General features: G+C 50.1%; 1 long non-coding RNA gene and 1 pseudogene across 2 annotated transcripts in view; one reads left to right on the plus strand and one right to left on the minus strand.

Annotated features, from left to right (window-relative positions):
• Window positions 1–2,192: 2,192 nt before the first annotated feature.
• Window positions 2,193–9,914, minus strand: LOC144582229 (uncharacterized). Its single transcript, XR_013534649.1, has 3 exons — window positions 9,622–9,914; window positions 4,127–4,247; window positions 2,193–2,305 (listed from the first exon to the last, which is right to left on the minus strand). It is a non-coding gene; the product is annotated as an uncharacterized LOC144582229 (long non-coding RNA).
• Window positions 9,915–10,052: 138 nt separating this feature from the next.
• The window catches only part of LOC128932249 (HAUS augmin-like complex subunit 6), a 32,162-nt pseudogene continuing 21,084 nt past the window's right edge, over window positions 10,053–21,130 (plus strand). Inside the window, exons 1-3 of the transcript XR_013534636.1 lie at window positions 10,053–10,261; window positions 10,563–10,867; window positions 12,404–12,547. The product of XR_013534636.1 is annotated as an HAUS augmin-like complex subunit 6 (transcript). The remainder of the gene's footprint in view (window positions 10,262–10,562; window positions 10,868–12,403; window positions 12,548–21,130) is intronic.

A 21,130-nucleotide genomic window follows, 5' to 3' on the forward strand; every position in this document is an offset into this window, starting at 1 on the left:
ACGCCCGCCCTTCCACCAGAACGCCTGTCCCAGGGATCCTTTGCTAACCCGCAGTCTCTTCCGAATCCTGCCCCAACCGTTTGTCGTAAATCGGGACGCAGGCCCGGACTACAACTCCCACAATGCCGCTCCAGTTGGCGTGGACATCCGGCGCGCCGAATCAGGATATTTTAAACCTGAGTCCTTCGCGCTAGGCATGGGCAGAATGGCTGACTGGTGTCTACTGCCGGAGCATCCTTACAGCATTTTCCCTAAGAATCTCGAGGTTTTTGAAAGTTAACTTTGTTTTCCAATTAAAAAGAGAAAGCTTGAGGCCAAATTGGGAACTATTAATCATTTTCCTCCGTTTCAAGCTATACTAATCTACTCTCTGCTGTCAAATTTAGCAAATAAATACGGTGATCTAAGTCCATTTTTTAAAGGTGTAACTACTTTCGCCTCGCGGCTTGTCAAAATGTACATTCTGATTCAGTAGATCTGGGTTAGGGCTGAGATATGTATTTTTAACAACCCCCCCCCCATCCACCCACCCACCCACCTTTGGTGCTACTTGGTAATCATTAACAGACTGTATTGAGTGCCAGGGTCAACATGACCTGTCTCCTTACTTTGTTTCCCTCCCATCTGCTATTCTTTCGCATCTAACTACACTTTTCCACACACCTTTCTAAATTACTAAGCCCAATTCACTTTTCTGACTTCTCCCCTCCTAAAACACCCTCTCTAGGTTTGGAATCACTTTTCCCCTGGTTTGGGAGATCGTTTTTGAAATGTTGACTTTTGATACTTCTTTGCCATCATATCCCCTCCCTGGGTGGATTACTTACAACTTTGGGTATTTCTAAAGCTGTATTCCCAAATACAGTTTGACTTCTCCAAACTCTAGATTTTTATTTTTAGCTGTTAGAAATCTCTACCAAGTAGTCTTGCTTAATTTATTTCAACATTTTTCTAGCCTTTCTAACCCTTCCTTCCAGCCAATCCTGCACATTAAAATATAATATTTCTGAAATCTACATTTAATTATTTTTTCTTTGTTTGACAACCTCTGATGGCTTTCCATTCGTGTGATCGGCTTTCACACGATCTCCCTAAGCTGTTTCACTTGATCTTCTTGTGTTATCTCCCTTACTCTAGGCATTTTGAATTTGTCACCATTCCCTGAACACATTGTGCTGTATGCTGTCCATGTCTCTATGCTCTTTGTACATGCATTTTTTAAAAAATTTAGAATTCTACTTTCTCCATTTGTCATAGTTCAGCGCCAGTTTTTCTTCTAGTTCCTCTGGGGAACCAATGCAGTTTTATTTGTTGCCAATATAGTATTTACTACATTCTAATATATTCTTTTATGTCTGTCTTTTCTACCGGACTACATTTTATTTATTTATTTTATTGAGACGGAGTTTCATCCTTGTTACCCAGGCTGGAGTGCAATGGCGCGATCTCGGCTCACCGCAACCTCTGCCTCCTGGGTTCAGGCAATTCTCCTGCCTCGGCCTCCTGAGTAGCTGGGATTACAGGCACGCGCCACCGTGCCCAGCTAATTTTTTGTATTTTTAGTAGAAATGGGGTTTCATCATGTTGACCAGAATGGTCTCGATCTCTCGACCTTGTGATCCACACGCCTCGGCCTCCCAAAGTGCTGGGATTACAGGCTTGAGCCACCGCGCCCGGCCTACATTTTATTATTATCAATACCTTTATTTTACATGAATCTTAACCATCTAGGTTAGTGGGCAGGGGGCTAGGAAATGGGAAATGCTAATAGGTTGGAACAGGGATGAATCATAGGGGTGTCAGAACTATCTTCATGAACCTGAGTCATTTCTGAGGAGTGGGGTTCACAGGTCCAGATTGTGTCTGTTGGTCAACCAAAATGCTAAATTTGAAAAATATTTCAAAGACTAGTTAATTAGGCTTCACAATAGTTATTATCTATAGGAGTAGTTGGTGAAGTTACAAATCTTGTGACCTTTGATTACATGACTCCAGGGCAGGAGGCACTGTAGAAAAGCAAGCTAATTAGGCCTGCGGTAGTGGTTCATGCCTGTAATTCCAGCACTTTGGGAGGCCAAGGTAGGCAGATCACAGGATCAGGAGATAGAGACCACCCTGGTTAACATGGTGAAACCCCCTCTTTACTAAAAATACAAAAATTAGCAGGGCGTGGTGGCACCCACCTGTAGTCCCAGCTACTCAGGAGGCTGAGGCAGGAGAATTACTTGAACCCAGGAGGTGGAGGTTTCAGTGAGCTGAGATCACACCACTTCACTCCAGCCTGGATGCCAGAGCGAGCCTCCATCTCAAAAACAAAACAAAAAAAAAAAAGAAAAAAAGGAAGAAGCTAATCAAACAATGCCAGGTTATTTTTTAAACATGTCTATTCTTTAGCAAAGTTCAAGCCTCTACCATAATTCTAATCTTGATTTATAAATGTAGTTTCAATCTCCATACAAGTAGTTGGGGGGGGGGTCACTTTTCCTTGCCTTAAAGTTTAACTATAAACCAAATTACTGGCATAGGTATTTTAGCCTCCACACTAGAATAAGCAAAAAAAAAAAAAAAAAACCAAGGGAAAAAAAACTAACAATAAAATGACAACCATAAAGAACTAGTCTAGCCTGTGGGATTTTAAGCAAGATGGAGTCAATCATGTTAGATTTCTCTCATTACTTAAAATTCTGCAAAGGTGGTTTAAGTGCCCATGGAGTTTACACCACTTGTAGTTTGGTGCTGCTCAATTCATGAATCACTGTCTGCTCAACTGAACTCTTTAATAGTTTGTGTTATCTTTTAACAGCTTAATATGAGGTTAGTGCTTAATAGGTGTTATTGGTTACATTAATGAATTAATGAATAACTGAAATAACAATGTTAAAGATGTATAACCAGAACGTAGTATAGCTGGGACTAAAATTCTGTGAACACTAAATTGAGTTCTTGATACTTTAAAAATACTTATGTTTGTATGTGTTTAGCAATTTAATGGTTTAAAACAAATCATTTCTTTCAATTATCTATCTGCATAAAAATAACAATTCTGGATTCCCCTCCCACCCATATGCCTGAAGGCATGAAGGAAAAAATGTCCGTAATGACAGTAGTTCTCTCAGAGACAATGCATGAAATAGTTGGGTAGCCAGACTAAACATCACAGTTTGTGTAAACTGAGGTAAACATTGCCGTTTATGTTCTCAATATGATGTTTTCATTATGATTTAATTTTAAAAGCCTTAAATGCACTGAATAATAACATTAATGCAGATTATACAGGAATGAAGTTGGGGTCAGTATGGTTCCGGGCTGGCAACTTAGTAGGAAAACCCAGTCAAGCTAAAGAAAATAGTTGTAACAGGAATGATATTAGGCTTGTGTGGGAAAGTGATGGTGACAGAACATTGTTTAGCATTTTTTTTTAATTAAAATTTGACACATAGACTCTGGTGCCAAAACTTTGGGCTAGTATAGGACAATACATACATGAAAAAAATATTAAAATGCACTGGGGGGAAAAGTGATAGAAATTTTATATGTGCAGATCTTAGAAAATTGAGGCTACAAATATGTCCCCCATAAGGGGAATGTTGAAAAAACAAAGTCCATTGGAATATAATTTTAAAAACCCATAAAATGTGAAACATGAACTGCATCTTTAAGGATGGTTAACAGCTTCGAAATCATATTTGTCTTACCAGTCCTGTGGAACATTACAGAAAAAGTTTCAAAGCTAATACATTTCACTATCCCAAAAGATAATTGCTGTTTTCAAGCTTTTGGTGCCCAAAGAGGAGAAAAACATCCTTCTAGTGCTAAAGCATTTAGTAAGATTTTTTTTCTTTTGTTAAACATTTAATGACACTGTCCTTTCTTTTTATATGTTTTGAAATATTGTCTAGATAATTGCATAAAAAGATAGCTAATGTGAGTATTGATCATGATTTTTATCTTCCCCTTATTGAAAGTTTATTTTTAAAAAGTAATAAAAATAGCCGGGCGCGGTGACTCACGCCTGTAATCCCAGCACTTTGGGAGGCTGAGGCGTGTGGATTACGAGGTCAAGAGATCGAGACCTTGCTGGTCAACATGGTGAAACCCCGTCTCTACTGAAAATACAAAAAATTACCTGGGCATGATGGCGCGTGCCTGTAATCCCAGCTACTCAGGAGACTGAGGCAGGAGAACTGCCTGAACCCAGGAGGAGGCGGAGGTTGCGGTGAGCCGAGGTCGCGCCATTGCACTCCAGCCTAGGTAACAAGAGCAAAACTCCGTCTCAAAAAAAAAAAAAAAAAGTAATAATAATACATTCCTTGGTTTAAAATTCAGAAGACTTAAAGGATACACATTTTCAAACCCTAACCACCCAGTTTTCCTCTGGCTTATCAGTTTCTTGTATTCTTCCCAAAGAGTTTTATAAAGATGCAAGAAAATGTGTTAGTATTGAACACTTATTCACCTTGCTTTAACTATATATATTGGGACACTTTCCATATATTTTTTTTCTGAGATGGAGTCATGCTCTTTCGCCAGGCTGGACTACAGCCTGGCACAATCCTGGCTCACTGCAACCTCAATTTCCCGTATTCAAGTGATTCTGCTAGCTCAGCCTCCTGAGTATATGGGACTACAGGCACACATCACCACACCTGGCTAATTTTTTGTATTTTAGTAGAGACGGGTTTCACCATTGCCAGGATGGTCTTGATATCCTGACCTCATGATCCACTCACCTTGGCCTCCCAGAGTGTTGGGATTACAGGCGTGAGCCACAACGCTCGGCCGAAAACTTTCCATATATATATATTTTTTTGAGACGGAGTTTCGTTCATGTCAGCCAGGCTGGAGTGCAGTGGCGCGATCTCGGCTCACCGCAACCTCCGCCTCCTGGGTTCAGGCAATTCTCGTGCCTCAGCCTCCTGAGTAGCTGGGACTATAGGCACGCGCCACCATGCCCAGCTAATTTTTTGTATTTTTAGTACAGACGGGGTTTCACCATGTTGACCAGGATGGTCTCGATCTCTTGACCTCGTGATCCGCCCGCCACGGCCTCCCAAAGTAACTTTCCATATTTTATGGGAAGAGGAAAGCTTTTCCTCCACCCTCTCATGCTCACTATCCAAGGGCCTGTAAGTTAAACTGACAAAAGAAAGATTAACAGGAGAAAAAGGTCAATTTCTTATGTATAAGAAAGCCAACAAAAGCAGCAGCTGACTAGTCAAATAAAGTTAAAGGCTTGCCTAAGTAACTTAGTAGGGAAAATGGTGGGGGAGAAATAGCTTTTACCAGAAAAGAACAGAAAAATTGACTTTTAAGAGAACTAATAGGAAAGTTTGTGTTAATGTTCATCTATACAGTTAGGAGTGGTGTTTCCAGCTTCTTCAGGGTCATAAGTTAGGGGATTTATGGTAGCATCATTTCTCAGAAATTTTGTTTTTAGTCAGATAAGGAAATCTTTGAGAATGCTTTTTTCCCCTCTTCATCTGTTGAATCTCAAATGCCTTCAGCTTAAAATAATCTTTTTATACCTGCTCTGGGGTTCCTAGTTGGTCTCTGCAATATCAGTATACAAGGAGCATCCTTTCTTATAGATGGCCAAATGGTATGTGATTTTATGACTATAGCATTATTTAATCAATGTCCTTTGATTTTTTCCCCTAATTTTTCTCTGTAAGAAACACTGCTCAAATAAAAGTAAACTTGGACATGAGTGTATGTCATCTATACATAGGAACTCAGTGTGAATATATGCTGACTATCTCAAAGTAGAGTTACTGGGTCAAAGGACATGTGCATTTGGATTTCCATAGCCATCTTCTTTCAACAGACATTCCTACCAGTGTATCCAAAATCTTGTTTCAGTTGATGTACATATTCACTGGTAAGTTCCCTAACTTTCTCTATTTTACAGTAGAATAACTTAATGATGTCACTCCTCAAAGTTTCTTTTCTTTTTTAAAATTCAACATTATTTTAATTTTTTCTAGGGGGTCTCATTATGTTGTCCAGGCTGGTCTTGAACTCTTGGCCTCAGTGATCCTCCTGCCTTGGCATCCCAAAACGTTGGGATTAGAGGCATGAGCCATGACACCTGGCCAAAAAGTTTATTTTCTTAAAAAAAACCTACATACATCCTACAAAGACATTTTTGAGTTGTTTCGTTAACAGGTTTCTTCTGTGCACGCTGGGCTATATAAGCATAACTGGCCATATTCAGTACCAAGAGATCTCCTCTTCATTGCGCTGTATTGCTCCTGACTCTACTGAGTACCTGCTTGCCCGGCTTCCCTACTCCCTCATTCTCCCTTTAAAACATCCAGTCACTGCCGTACAAACCAAGGTTGAATTCTTTTCACATTGCACTTTTTTCCCTATTGCAGTAACATATTATGGATAAAAATGTGTCCTTACTGTCAGGCTTTGTTATCTTTGACAATAAAAATAAACATATAACTGCAAGTAATAATAAGTGATATGTCATGTTAAAATAATTAAATTGGGCCGGGCGCGGTGGCTCACGCCTGTATTCCCCCACCACTTTGGGAGGCCGAGGCTGGTGGATCTCGAGGTCAAGAGATCGAGACCATCCTGGTCAACATGGGGAAACCCCGTCTCTACTAAAAATACAAAAAATTAGCTGGGCATAGTGGCGCGTGCCTGTACTCCAAGCTGCTCAGGAGACTGAGGCAGGAGAATTGCCTGAACCCAGGAGAAAGAGGTTGCGGTGAGCCAAGATCACACCACTGCACTCCAGCCTGGGGACCGAGCAAGACTCCATCTCAAAAAAAATAAAATAAAGTAAAACAATAATTCTTTGGACAGATATTTTTCTAATTTTATTTTATTTTATTATTTAATGTTTATATATTTACTTATTTTTGAGACAAAGTCTGTTTGTCTCCCAGGTTGGAGAGCAGTGGCACAATCCCGGCTCACTGCAACCCTACCTCCAGGGCTTAAGGGGTTTTCCTGCCTCAGCCTCCTGAGTAGCTGGGATCACAGATGCGCACCCCTACACCCCGCTAATTGTTTTTGTATTTTTAGGTGAGCCAGGGTTTCACCATGTTGGCCAGGCTGATCTTGAACTACTGACCTCAAGTGATCCACTAGCCTTGGCTTCCAAAGTGCTGAGATTATAGGCGTAAACCACTGCAGCCAGTCCTTAACTTTTATTTTAAATTCAGGGGTACACGTGCAGGGTGTGCTGGTTTGTTACATAGGTAAATGAGTGTAGCAGGGCCCTGTTATACAGATTGCTTAATAACCTGGGTATTAAGCAGAGTATCCATTCATAAATTTTGCTGATTCTCCCCCTCGTCTTACCCTCCCTCCTTTTCTCATTTTATGGATTAGAAAACTAAAGACCAGCCGGGAGCGGCGACTCATGCCTGTAATCCCAGCACTTTGGGAGGCTGAGGAGGGCGGGTCACGAGGTCAAGAGATCGAGACCATCCTGGCCAACATGGTGAAACTTCGTCTCTACTATACATACAAAAAATTCGCTGGGCATAGTGGCGCGTGCCTGTACTCCTAGCTGCTCAGAAGGCTGAGGCAGGAGAATTGCCTGAACCCAGAAGGCAGACGTCGCAGTGGGCCGAGATCGCGCCATTGCACTCCAGCCTGGGTAAACAAGCGCAAAACTCCATCTCTGAAAGAAAAAAAAAAAAAAAAAAAAAAAAAAGCCGGGCGCGGCGGCTCACGCCTGTAACCCCAGCACTTTGGGAGGCCGAGGCGGGTGGATCAGGAGGTCCAGAGATCGACACCATCCTGGTCAACATGGTGAAACCCCGTCTCTACTAAAACTACAAAAACTTAGCTGGGTATACTGGCACGTGCCTGTAATCCCAGCTGCTCAGGAGGCTGAGGCAGGACAATTGCCTGAACCCAGCAGCCGGAGGTTGCGGTAAGCCGAGATCGCGCCATTGCATGCCAGCCTGGGTAAGCAAGAGCAAAACTCCGTCTTAAAAAAACAAACAAACAAAAAGCCGGGCGCAGTGGTTCACGCCTGTAATCCCAGCACTTTGGGAGGCCGAGGCGGGTGAATCACGAGGTTAAGAAATCCAGACCATCCTGGTCAACATGGTGAAACCCCGTCTCTACTAAAAATACAAAGAATTAGCTGGGCATAGTGGCGTGTGCCTGTAATCCCAGCTGCTCAGGAGGCTAAGGCAGGAGAATTGCCTGAACCCAGGAGGCGGAGCTTGCGGTGAGCCGAGATCGCGCCCAGCCTGGGTAAACAAGAGCGAAACTCCGTAATCCCAGCACTTTGGGAGGCCGAGGCGGGTGGATCAAGAGGTCAAGAGTTCTAGACCATCCTGGTCAACATGGTGAAACTCCGTCTCCACTAAAAAAAAATATACATATATATATATGTATATAATTAGCTGGGCATGGTGGCGCGTGCCTGTGGTCCCCACTACTCAGGAGGCTGAGGGAGGAGAATTGCCTGAACCCAGGGAGCGGAGCTTGCGGTGAGCCAAGATCCCGCCATTGCACTCCAGCCTGGGTAACAAGAGCGCAACTCCGTCTCAAAAACAAAATAATAATAAAAATAAAATAAAACAAAACCCTAAGGAGGAGAACTTCAAACATAATGAAGCTTCTTCGCTGGGCGCGGTGGTGCGTGCCTGTAGTCCCAGCTACTCCGGAGGCTTAGGTGGAAGGATCGCTTGAGCCCAGGAGTTCTGGGCTGTAGTGCACTATGCCGATCAGGTGTCCGCACCAAGTTCGGCATCAATATGGTGACCTGCCAGGAGCAGGGGAACACCAGGTTGCCTCAGGAGGGGTGAACGAACCCAGGCTGCAAACGGAGCAAGTCAAAATTCCCATGCTCATCAGTAGTGGGATTGAGCCTGTGAACAGCCACTGCACTCCAGCCTGGGCAACATGGCGAAACCTTGTCTTTACTAAAAATACAAAAAATTAGCTGGGCATGGTGGCGCGTCCCTGTAATCCCAGCTACTCAGGAGGCTGAGGCAGGAGAATTGGCTGAACCCAGGAGGCGGAGGTTGCAGTGAGCCCAGATCGCGCCATTGCACGCCAGGCTGGGCAAGAACAGCGAAACTCCGTCTCAAAAAATAAATAAATAAAAAGATGGCGGAAAAGCCCAGGCGCCCTGGGTCCCGCCTGTAATCCCAGCACTTTGAGAGGCCGAGGCGGGCGGATCACGAGGTCAGGAATTCAAGACCAGCCTGGCCAGCATGGCGAAACCCCCGTCTCTACTGAAGATACAGTAAATCAGCCGGGCGTGGTGGCTCGGGCCTGTAATCCCAGCTACTTGACAGGCTGAGGCAGGAGAATTGCTTGCACTCGAAGATAGAGGTTGCAGTGAGCAGGCTGCACCATTGCACTCCAGCCTGGGTGACCGGGGAGACTCCGTCTCGGAAAAAACAAACAAACAAACAAAAAATGGCGTTTCGCTTTTGTCGCCCAGGCTGGAGTGCAATGGTGACATCTCAGCTCACTGCAACCTCCGCCTCCCTGGTTCAAGTGATTCTCTTACCTCAGCCTTGCGAGTAGCTGGATTACAGGCATGCACCACCACGCCCAGCTAGTTTTTTTTTTTTTTTAAGTGGAGATAGGTTTTCGGCATGTTGGCCAGACTGGCTTCAGTGATCCACCAACCTCTGCCTCCCAAAGTTCTGGGATTACAGGCGAGAGCCACCGCTGCACCCGGCAGGCATGGAAGAGGTTCCGCTGGGGTCTGCTCGGAGGAGTCGCGCTGGGGAAAGCGAGTGGAGGTGCTCCTTGACGAAACTGGGGAATCCCGGATCTCAGGGCTTCTGTCCTGGCCTGCCGCCCTGGATCGTCCAGCCTGGGCGGGAGCGGGGAGAAGACCTCGCCCTTCTTGACTGGGGCTGCGTGTGAGGGTCCAACTTCGCCAAAGGCCTAGCCCGGGGTTCCCGGCCCTTGGCCCCACCCAGTAGCGCCCGGCCCCCCCCCAGACCTGGCACTCGCCCTCAACGAACATGGCGCCGACGGCCTCAGTACGTCAAGGGACACGACCGCGGTCCCCTTCTTGCGCTTCTATTAATCGCCGCAGCCGGAAGCCGAGCGGCAGAGCCGGCAGCCTGGCTTCCAGGTCGGCGGTGGCCTGCGCGGCTGGTGTGTGGCTTTGGCTGGCGCTGCAGGGCGGGATGCTGTAAACCCGGGAGAGCCCGTCGCGGGAGCGCAAGGAGCTGGACGGACTCTGGAGCTTCCGCGCCTACTTCTCCGACGACCGGCGCCGGGGCTTCTAGGAGCAGTGGTAGCGGCCGCTGCTGCGGTAACTCGGGGCAGGGCCGGGAGGCGCGCGGAAGCCCGGCGGAGGGAGTGGGGGAGCCCAGGCCGCCTCGCAGGCTCTTTCCCCTGGGCGCCCGGGGGTTGGGGGCCCATAGGAGGTTAAAGATCAGTGGGCTTGGGAGCGCGGGGCTGGGGGAGTGGGGCAGGGAGGGGACCCAGGAGGACCGCGGGGCAGGAGGCGGAAGGAGGAGGAAGCGCCCCTGCCGAGCTCCCTCCCGAGGTGAAGGCTGAGCCCGGGCAGTGTCCATTTTTTTTTTAATGTTTATTATTAATTTTTAAAACAGTTTTTGAGACCGGGCTTGGCCCTGTCGCCCAGGCTGGAGCGCAGTGGCGCAATCCTAACTTGGCCCTCGAGAAGGCGGCGGCGGCGACGGCGGCGGCCCTCGAGAAGTTGTCGTCGGGGGCGGCGGCCCCGGCCAGCCCGGCCCGGCCACAGGGAAATCAGCGGCGGCGACGGCGGCCCCAGCCCGGCAGGAGGGAAGTCGGTGTAGTCGGTGTAGGCGGCTGCGGCGGCGCGGTCAGAGCGAGTTTCTTTGGAGAAGCCGTGGTGGCTTCAACGTGATGGTGGAGGATGAGACAGGTCTCTGCGGTAAGTGGCGGGGACTTGTACCCCACCGGGAATCCTCCAAACCTCCTGCTCCTTCTCCGGGGCTCCCTGCTTTGTCTGGGATGGGATGGTGGCACTATGGGGTGCAACACCGCCAGCGGCGAGGGATGGGTTCGGGGTGCTGTCAGGTGTTACGTTGCCCCCAGTGGGGGGGTGGCGGGGTCGGGTGTGAGATCCATGACATCATTGCCTGTGTCTGGGAGCTGGTTGGGGGCACTATCCAAGGCTGCATCGCCTACGTGGGGAGTGGGTTGGGGGCAGTGTCTGGGGCTGCAATGCTGGCGGGGAAGTATGGTTTAGGGGGTGCTACACTGCTGGTGGGGGGGAGGGGTGGTGTTAAAGGCGTCATGGGGACTACACTGAGACAGAGGTTGGGGGGCTTGTTGGGAGAGCTACACAGGGTTGGACTGCCTGTGGGGTGGGGTAGAGGGTTGGTGGGGGCACTCTTGGGGCCGGATACACAGCCCGATTGGTGGGGAGGCGGCGGGTGGGCCAGGTGCTCTCAGGGATCTGCGTTGCCTGGTAAAGAGCGGGTGAGTGTGCAATTCCGGGCTGCGTGGGTTGTGGCAGGGGCAGGTTGGGTGTGCTATCAGGGGCTACCCGAGCTAGCCATGGGGGTACTTCCCAAGGTGGAGAGGGAGTTTGGAGTGCTATCGGTGGCTGCACTGCCCAAGGCAGGGAGTTGGTTGGGGGCGCTATCCAGGGCCGCACTGTTCCCGACGGGGAGTGAGTCAGGGCACTCACTATTCAGGGGTGCAGTGCCCGCAGTGGGGGGTGGTTTGGATGCCATATGGGGGCATCGCTGCCTGTGGTGGGGGTCTGCTTGGGGGCACTATCTGTGGCTCCACTGCCCACCCCAGGGAGCCTGTTGGGGTGCTATCCCGGGCTGTGCTGCCCATGGTAGGGGGGTGGTTTGCGGGTGCCATCGAGTGCTGCAGTGTCTAAGGCAGGGGCAGGTTAGGGGCTGCCATGACGTGCTACACTGCCGGTGGTGGGGGATGGTGTTGGCACTATCCTGGGGCTGCACTGCCGGTGGCAGCGGGTCAGGGGCTCTGTCGGAAGCTGCACTACCGGTGGCAGGTGATGGAAGTTTCAATGACAGCGGTGGTCTCTGAGAGAGGAGTGGTCCTCCTCTCCCCGGACTCTAAACGGCCATCTGCTGCTGCCTGGCGGGCACACATTTCTGTAGCAGACACCATGGGGTGACGGGGCCCTGTGGGTGGAGGTCTCAGGAATGGGAACCAGCACATGGGTGCGGAGGGCTGACTGGGGCTGAGTTTCTGCTGCTCCTGCTTCCCGAGCACAGCCTGGGTGGTCCCAGTGGTTCCTGTGGAGCGGGAAGCCCAGGCACCATGGTGTCTCCAGTCTCTACTCCCTAGCCAGTTTGGGCCAAAAGGAGATGCTGTGGCCTTTGGAGGGTGGGTGTGAGTGCCTTCACTGAAACTGGCCCATGCCACCCAGTGGCCAGCATGACAAGGTGGGGGTCTAATGCTACCATTCTCTTGTGTCCCGTTCTAGGCTTTTCTGGCTTTGCCCGCCCACCTGCTCCATGCCATGAGAAGGAAGAGCTATCTGCTGCATGCTGGAGGCTGGAGCCTGTGGCACCACGGCTCGCCTCGCTGCAGTGGGTGGCAGCGATGGAGACTGCGGAGCGCTGGAGAGGTAGGAGCGTGGCTGGCTGCCACCAGGGCAGGGACGGGTGCAGAGGTGGCCAGGTGGCAGCCTCTGAGGTGGCCTTCGTTCCTGGGACCCTGCTGCTGTTTATGGCAGGCAGAGCTCGGATTGCCACTGCTTCTAATGCGCCGTGTGCAGGTGGCAGGTAGAGTTGAGCCGTAGGGTGGCAGTGCTGGTTTCTGTTCTTCTGTTCCTTTTTGTCCCTGGTGCAGGGCGTTGGTTGCAGGTGCTGGTTACCCTACAGCCACCGGGATGGGGCTGGGCGCCAGTTCCAGTCCTCCTCCTGCTGCGGGGCCTGATTTAGGTGCGGCAGCAGGGTCTGGCCCTTAGGTCCGCGTTGCTGGAGGAAGCGAGCAGGATCAGGGGTTGCCACCACGCTGCCGAATGCCATCTCTAAGTGGCAGGTGCAGCAGAATGCACGGGAGGCTGCAGGGCTGATCTCAGACAGCCTGGGAGTCGCCCAGGACACCTCCCCCCACCCTAAGATCTGTGCTTCCTTGGCCTCAGCCCAGAGTGTGGGGTCGCGGGCCCTGGGCCCGCTGCAACACCCAGGATGAGTCTGAGCGCCGGTTTTCATCACCCTGTAGCTGCGCCGCCGACCGCCTAAATTAGGCACTATGGTGACATCTGGCCCTGGGATTCCTGCTGCTGGTGGGGGAGGACAGGGCCAGGGGTTGCCACTGATAGTGACTTGCGTCATTTCCAGGTTGCAGCTGTGGCTGAGCCCATGGCAGATTCTTGCGGGGCTGCTCCCCGAGGGCGTGGGGGTCGGGGAGTATACCGCCATCCCACCCTAGGGTCCACTTTTCCTTAGGCCTGGCCCAGAGCACAGGTTTGCAGGTGCTGGGCACTGTGCAGCCACAGAGTTTTGACTGAGCGCCTCCTGCCCTCCCGCACCTGTGGGCTGACTGTGGCAGTATCTGGTCCTGGGTTCCATGCTACTGGGATTAATGTCCAGGGATGCCACCGCTGCTGCTCCATGTTATGTGTAAGTTGCTGCGGCAGCTGATCCAGAGCAGAGGCTGTCAGAGCTGGTCCCAGATAGCCTGAAGGTCGCCTAGTGCACCAGCCAAAGGGTTCGTTTTTTCTTGGCCCACACCCAGAGTGAGGATTGCAGGCTCTGGGCACTGCACCACTGGCATAGGGAGACAAGTGGTGGGGGGCTCCCTTACCTGCTCCACACAAAGCCCGGGTTGTCCAGAGTCAGCTCTCTCTCCAGCATGCCCCAGTCTCATCCTTGGTCAGCCCAGGCACAGAGGCCCACTCAGCCCTGGCTCCATATCTTGTGCCAGGCAGGCACAGAGGCACACAGCCTCAGCAGCTTTGTCTGTGGCTGGGCTAAACTGGTGCCCACCTCATCTTGACCATCTGCCCAAGTGGTCACAGCCTCCAGCATTGCTTCCCAGGCAGCACATCTGTTGCCCGTGGGGCACTTACTGCTTGGCCTCCCAAAGTGCTGGGATTATAGGCGTGAGCATCTGCGCCCAGCCTGTGGGAACTGTTTTAAATGTTGGCTGAGAAGAGGAAACATTGAAAAGTGGCAGGGAAACAGCATTTCCTGTCCGTACACCCCACACCAGGCATGTATCAAAAGCTCCGCTAGGAAAACATATTCAGAGAGGTCTGGTAACTTGCCTCAGGTCACATAGCAAGTGAGAGGCAGAGTGGTAGGCAAACCCAGGCCTGCTGGGCTAGTTTCTCCCCCTGTCACGTGGCCCTGGGCCACCTCTCAGGCACAGCAGAAACCCACCCAGGAAGACAAACCCTGAGGGCTGACAACTTTGGAAAGTCGAGAAATCTCTCCTGCAAGGCTGAGACCTTTGACGCCCCTGGGGGAGTGGACTAGGGGAACTGGGCCATGCGTGTGAACACCAGGCTGATGACATTTACCAGCTGCCTCCTAACGAAACCCACCCCAGGGCCTTTGCCCCAGCTACCTCCTCACCACAATCACCCCAGGGCCTTTGCCCCAGCTCCCTCCTCACCACACCCACCCCAGGGCCTTTGCCTCTGCTGCTTCCTCACCCCACTCACCCCAGGGCCTTTGCCCCAGCTCCCTCCTCACCACACCCACCCCAGGGCCTTTGCCTCTGCTGCTTCCTCACCCCACTCACCCCAGGGCCTTTGCAACTGCTGCCTCCTCACCACACCCACCCCAGGGCCTTTGCCCCTGCTGCCTCCTCACCACACTCACCCCAGTCAAATGGTATTTCTGGTTCTAGATCCTTGCTGAATTGTCACACTGTCTTCCATAATGGTTGAACTAAAGTAATATTTTTCTTAAGCTGCTTATTGGTGCTATGTACTCTCAAAGCAAAAACAGCCAAGTATGTTATTTTCACAGATGTCAGACTACGCAAGTATGTTTCCAAAATCTCTGGTTACTTGGGTTTCTAACCCTTCCCCTCAACTATGTAGATGGTATTCTAGTGTTTCCCTGAATTATCTGTCACAGAGGAAAAGCCAGGGTCAGCCTGATTTTCATTCATTTCTAAGTACTTTTCTCAGATCCCGGAATGGTTTAAAGTTTTCCAGCATTTCAATACATATTCTGCCAGGATATGTCTATGTGAGGATTTCCTTTTATAGAACATGATTTTTTTTAAAGGTCAAGAAAAAATGTTCTCTTTGTTGTTGTTTTTTTCATTAGTTTGTTGTTCTACTCTACTGTGAAAATTCTATTGTATTAATCTTGGAGTTTTAAAATTGGGTTTCACAGCACTCTCGTCGTCATCACTTTCATTCTGTTATCCTTTTCCTCTACATTCTTGGAGGACTTCTCCAGTATATTCTTATTATCACTGATTTGATTTTCTTTTCTTTGCGGTATCAGTCTTGCTGATGAATATCTTCATGTGGATATTTAAATGCTTTTTGATTCCTTGCAAATCTCTTTGTTTTTTTAATTGTACTTTAGGGTCTGGGTTACATTTGCAGATCATGCAGGATTGTTGCATAGGTACACACATGGGAATGTGGTTCACTGCCTCCATCCCCCTGTCACCCACATCTGGCATTTCTCCCCATGTTATCCCTCCCCGACCTCCCCATCCTCCCCCGCTGTTCCTCCCTTGGCCCCCGCAACAGACCCCAGTGTGTGATGTTCCCCTCCCTGTGTCCGTGTGTTCTCATTGTTCAACACCTGCTGCCTGTGAGTGAGAACATGTGGTGTTTGATTTTCTGGTCTAGTGTCAGTTTGCTGAGAATGCTGGTTTCCAGATTCATCCATGTCCCTACAGATGACATGAACTCATCATTTCTTATGGCTTCATTGTATTCCATGGTGTATATGTGCCACATTTTCCTCGTCCAGTCTATCGTCGATGGGCATTTGGTTTGGTTCCAGGTATTGGCTATTGTAAACAGCGCCATTATGAACATATGTGTGCATGTGTCCTTATAATAGAATGATTTATAATCCTCTGCGTATATTACTCAGTAATGGGATTGCTGGGTCAAATGGAATTTCTATTTCTAGGTCCTTGAGGAAGCGCCACACTGTCTTCCACAATGGTTGACCTAGTTTACACTCCCACCAGCAGTGTTAAAGTGTTCCTATTTCTCCACATCCTCTCTAGCATCTGTTGCCTCCAGATTTTTTAATGATCGCCATTCTGACTGGCGTCAGATGATATCTCAATGCGGTTTTGCTTTGCCTTTCTCTAATAATCAGTGATGATGAGCATTTTTTCATATGTTTGTTGGCCTCATATATGCCTTCTTTTGACAAGTGTCTGTCCATATCTTTCTCCGACTTTTGGATGGGTTTGTTTGCTTTTTACTTGTATGTCTGTTTTAGTTCTTTGTAGATTCTGGATATTAGCCCTTTGTCAGATGGGTAGATTGCAAAATTTTTTCCCATTCTGTTGGTTGCTGGTTCACTCTGTTGATTGTTTCTTTTGCTGTACAGAAGCTGTGGAGTTTAATTAGGTCCCGGTTGTCTATTTTGGTTTTTGTTGCCAATGATTTTGGTGTTTTAGTCATGAAGTCCGTGCCTATGTTACGTGTATTCCTTTTCGTCTCCTTCCATTTCATTTTTTTTTTTTTTTTTTCCTTTTATTCTTTTTCGTGAGACAGAGCCTTGCTCTGTTGCCTAGGCTGGCGTGCAGTAGCACCATCTCAGCTCACTGCAACCTTTGCCTCCTGGATTCAAGCAATTTTCTGTCTTTGCTTCCTGAGTAGCTGGAATTACAGGTGCCCACCACCGCTCCTAGCTAATTTTTTGCATTTGGGAAGTAATTGGGTCATGAGAGCGTGAACCTACATCACAGGGCTGTTTCCTAAATGCCGGGGCCAGTTTAATTCTCACAAGCTCTCATTTTGCCAAGGAGGAATTCCCACCCGAAGGCCCCGCCGCCAGGATGTGGAAAAGCTGAAAGCTGAGCTCGGGTCATACCAACTAAATCCAGGTTCCCATCACTCCATGACGCGGCCTTCAAGCCCCTTCCCCCTGGAATGGTGACATAGTGGTGGACTTGGCCATGCACTGCCTGACCCTGGCCGGCAGTGAACCGAGGAGACCACCTAGCTGGGACCCAGGGAGGAGGCAAAGAGGAACCTCAGCAGGGTCTGTTTCTCCTGCCTGGGCTTGTCCTGCACCCAGGGCCAATGTGGTCCTAGAGGGTATCCAGAACCCTCCCTTCCTCTTCCAGGTGTCCCCAGAGCTTCAGAAACGTCCGTGCTTAAAGAAAGATTCAATGAAACCATTTTCAAAAAAGAGGATACATACATACATGCATACATACATGCAGAAGCAGGAGTGTACAAGCCTGGGCAACATAGCAAGACCCCACCTCTACCAAAAAAAAAAAAAAATTAGCCAGGCATGGGGAGGCACGCCTGTTGTCTCAGCTACTCAGGAGGCTGAGTCAGGAGGATCGCTTGAGCCTAGGAGTTCAAGGCTGCAGTGATCTGTGATTGTGCCGTTGCACTCCAGCCTGGGCGACAGAGCAAGATTGTGCCTCTAAAAGTAAAAATTTTTTAAAAGGAAGTATGACTGTGTGTCTGTGTGTCAGAGCATGCAAATTCAACAGGTGTGTGTGTATGAGAGAGAAAAGACCACACACACACACGTGATGGAAAGAATGAGGACAGTTAAAGGAAGTAGAGACACACACACACACACACACACACACACACACACACCCCCCCCCTCAGCTAGAGTGACACTGAGAGGCCTGGCCCACTGGCTGGGGGGGCTCAGTTGTTTGAAGTGGCTTGTATTGAACCAAATAAACAAATGTCACAGCTCTAGAACTGGCACACCCGGCACCCCATTGAATTTCCATTTTTGTTTTTTTAACAAAAATATGGTCTCACCGTTTCCCAGGCTAGTCTCAAACTCCTGGGCTCAATCAAGTGATCTAATCGCCTTGGCCTCCCAAAGTGCTGGGATTACAGGCGTGAGCCACCAAGTTTCACCTACTGAATTTTCAGAAAAGCGCCATGAGGTCGCTCTTCTAATCCATGTTACATCTGGTGGGGCTAAGGCTCGGGAGGGGAAGCCTGCTGCTCAGGGTTACTTGTGACACTTGATGAGTCGCCTGTGAGCCAGTTCACCCCAAGCCCAAGCCCTTCTCCCATGCACCGGCATGTCCAGGTCCCTCAGTAGCAAGGACACAACGTGGGGCCCCATCAACTGGGGGTCTCTTCAGGCCTCTTCACGCCCCACAAGTGGCATGTTCATACATTGGCTGTTTCCTTTGTGTGCATTAATTCATTTGTGTGCATTCATTCTTTGGTGTGTGTATTCATTCATTCCTTTGTGTGTGCATTCATTCACTCATTTCTTGGTTTGGGCATTAATTCACTCATTCCTTTGTATGTGCAGTCATTCATTGCCCCCTCCCTCCCTTCCTTCCTTCCTTCCTTCTTGCCTCCCTCCTTCCCTCCCTCCCTCCCTCCCTCCCTTTCTTCCTCACACATTTTTGACCCCTCAGGGCTATGCTCGTTCCATGTGCTTATTGGCTCCCATCTAGGTCATACTGGATAAGAACAGAGAGGACACTTCTGCCGGGCCATCGGCTGGGACCTAGTCCAAGGCAGTGAGCTGTAAGTGGGAAAGGACCACCATGCAAGAGCTCAGCAGGACATGGAGGCCTGACAGGGCTGGGGGGTGGGAGGAACACATCCCGGGTGCCTTCCCCAGCCTCCCCTCCCCACCCCTACTCATTCACTCAACGCCTATCAGGGGCTGCTCGGGGCCTGGCCCCGCCTGCCCTCCTGCAGCTCACAGGGCCAGGGTGTCCAGAGAGAATTACAGGACCAGTCTGGGTGCGGTGGTTCATGCCTATAATCCCAGTACCTTGGGAGGCCATGGCGGGTGAATCACTTGAGGTCAGGAGTTTGAGACCAGCCTGGCCAACATGGTAAAAGCTTGTCTCTATTAAAAATACCAAAAATTAGCTTGGCCCACGTGGTGGTGCATACCTGTATCCCAGCTACTAGGGAGGCTGAGGCAGGAGAATGACTTGAACCTGGGAGTTGGAGATTGCAGTGAGCTGAGATCATGCCACCGCATTCCAGGCTGAGTGAAAGAGCAAGACTCCAACTTAAAAATAAAAGAGAGGCTGGGCGAGGTGACTCACGCCTGTCATCACGAGGTGAGCTGCATGAGTCTTTGCATGAGTTCCCTGTTTCATGATTCTGTGTAAAGTCTCTGAGGCCTTTGTCGGGTGTGAGGCCTCTGTGTGAGAACCAAGGAAGGTCTCTGAAATTTGCAGGAGGTCTCTGTGGGACTGAATGAAGTCTGTCAGTGTGGTCTCTGTGGGGTTCTCTGAAGGGGTCCGTGTGAGCACTCTGGGAGTCTCGGTGCTGTGTCTCTGTGGGGCACCATGAGGTCTCTGGAGGGCGCAGTGTGTCTCTCTCTGTGGCAGTGAGTGGTCCCGGTGGGCTCTCTGTACGAGATGTCCCTGTGAGGTTTCTGTGGGAGGCCTCTGTGGTCTCCACTGCTGGCCTCGCTGCACCCCATGGGAGACTGAGTAGCGGAGGGGTAAGGGCTTGCTTGCGCCTTCCTATGTTCTTGTTGGTCGGCCAGCGTTTCCTGTGGTGCTTCTCCTGGCCTGAGCCGTGGGGTCCACACGTCCAGCTCCTCCACATCCCAGAACTCGCCTGTCGGTTTCCTGAGGGAACCCAGCAGCAGCCAGGCATGGCCCATCCTCAGCAGTCAGGGTCCCAGCTCTGTGACTCACTCTCTCCTGAGCTCCCCAGGGGGACTGGAGCTGATCTCTGCTCCAGGTCCCAGCCCCTCCTGCTGGTCCTGGCTCTGCTGTCACTGCTGGGTCCACCTTGGAGGCTGCCTCAGTCATCTGGGCCCCAGACAGACCTGGCCCTAGGACAGGCCACATGCTGGGGACTGTTGCTGACTGCCCCCTTTACCCCAAGTGCCAACCAGTCCCACATGCTGGGGGCAGGGCCATTTCCATTTTCATCTAAATCAGTGTCACCGCCTGGCACGGTCCTCTCCAGCATGGAAACGAGGCCCCCGGAACTGGGCCTCCTGCGCGCCTGTATGTGCACAAGGCACGGAAACTCCCTCTAGAGACCTCAGACTCCTCTCCCTGATTTGTGGGGACCTCCTGCTTTCCCACAGGGAGAGGGCCCAGAGAGGAGGAAGCTGTGCTGAAAGCAGAGGGAGACAGAGCGGGGACGGCTCCTGCCCTGCCCACCCCCTGCCCATTCTGGACAGGTCACTTCCAGCTGCCTTGTGTGTTCAAATCCTGCCTGCCAGCCTGCCTGCCTGCCTGCCTCTTCCCCTGCTGGTCTGTGGGGAAAGAAAGGACCTCAGGAGCCCAGGGAGATTTGCTGTGTGACCCCAGCTCAGCTGCTGGGGTCCCTCTAAGTCACCACCTCTCTCCTGGGGGCAGTCCTGGGGCTACATGTATGTTAAAGGTCACCAGACTCCCGAGTCATGCCTGGGGTTCTCTAGTCCTTGCTTTTTCACCTATCGTCAACACATCCTTTTAAAAATGCAATAGGTAGGCCAGGTGCGTTGGCTCATGCCTGTAATCCTAGCACTTTGGGAAGCCAAGGCTGGTAGATCACCAGAGGTCAGGAGTTTGACACCAGCCTGGCCAACATGGCAAAACCCCATCTCTATTAAAAATGTAAAAAATGAGCCAGGTGTGGTGGTGGGTGCCTATAATCTCAGCTACTTGGAAAACTGAGGCAGGAGAATCACTTGAACCCAGGGTCTGGAGGTCGCAGTGAAAGGAGATTATGCCACTGTACTCCAGCCTGGGCAAAAGAGTGAAACTCTGTCTCTGTCTCAAAAAAAAAAAAAAAAATTCAGTAGGTTACTATGTGCAAGCTCATTAAAGATGTTAAGAAATTCATCTTCCCTTATTCACTTTGCCTTCTCACTGGTCTGGCCCTCTGTGTTGGGGGTAAATGCGTTTTTAGGTCTGTGGTCTGGGAGCTGGAACAGGGACAGACCCTGGGGTGGGGCCAGGATGAGCCATAGGCCCCTCTATGCCTGTGGAAGGGGTTGGAATGTCAGAGGCTCCCAGGTCATGGCACCGCCTACGGAGCCCTCACACCACTTTGCCTCCTTTTCAATTCTTAGTCTGCATC

Source organism: Callithrix jacchus, chromosome 1 (assembly GCF_049354715.1).
Source record: "Callithrix jacchus isolate 240 chromosome 1, calJac240_pri, whole genome shotgun sequence".
NCBI lineage: Eukaryota > Metazoa > Chordata > Mammalia > Primates > Cebidae > Callithrix > Callithrix jacchus.